Source organism: Bremia lactucae, linkage group LG11 (genome assembly GCF_004359215.1).
Source record: "Bremia lactucae strain SF5 linkage group LG11, whole genome shotgun sequence".
NCBI lineage: Eukaryota > Oomycota > Peronosporomycetes > Peronosporales > Peronosporaceae > Bremia > Bremia lactucae.
The window spans coordinates 819,924-820,795 of record NC_090620.1 but is presented as its reverse complement, the minus strand read 5'-3'; positions in this window follow the sequence as shown (position 1 = coordinate 820,795).

Sequence of the window (872 nt, the reverse complement as noted above, 5' to 3'; positions counted from 1 at the left end):
CAACAGCTCGTTGTAACGAAACTGATGTTCCGTTCGTTCGCCAGTTGATCAACCGTAACTTGTGCACGATTTTGCAATTGTTCACGAGAAGCACCGTCGTCCGATGTCGCCAACTGGCGACGACGGGATCGCTCATGATCAACGACTTCTTGTATATAACGGTGGACGTGATCCAAGTCGCGATTTTGACTCGGGTCGGCGAATGAGGCGAACCCGATTTTTCCCCCTCCTCCATATCGACTTCGAGTGGTGAGAAGTGTTTCCCTTCTCACCAATCGTTGAGCGCTTCTTATATCATTGTGGAGTTAGGGGTTCGAACGAGTTACCTTGTTTGTTGGCGAGGGTATCCACCCTGCATGATAGCTGGAACCCTCGTTTCCAATAATAATGGACGTTCCGGGTCTCGTTCGACAGTACGACGAGACCAATCCTCTTTTACAGAGGGTCCTCCAGAGAACGAGCGTTTCCCGCGCTCAAAAAAGATAGGAGGTTCTCATTCCCTTCAAGCATTTCACAAGAGATGCACGTTCTCCAATGAGGGTCTTTAAGGTTGTATGACTTCTTAAGGGCATGGCCTGCACCTTTTAAGCAGCAGGGTCATGAGTCCCCTCATGAGAGGCAAGGTTATCCTGCCTCTCTGGACAGTCGGGTGCAGCTTGTAGCGTGCACCGACCACAGTCGGATCCCTGAACCGGTCACGGAAAGCATCCAGTTTGTCAAGCTAGGCCTTGTGGATTAGGCTTTGCACATTCTGTACGAATGCTTCCCAATCTTGGAACAAAGAAGTGACGTCCTTTGCTGCTAACATGTGAAATATCGATGCCGGAAAAAGGCGTCAATGAAGAATTCCGTTTCGTCCTTACCAGATTTGT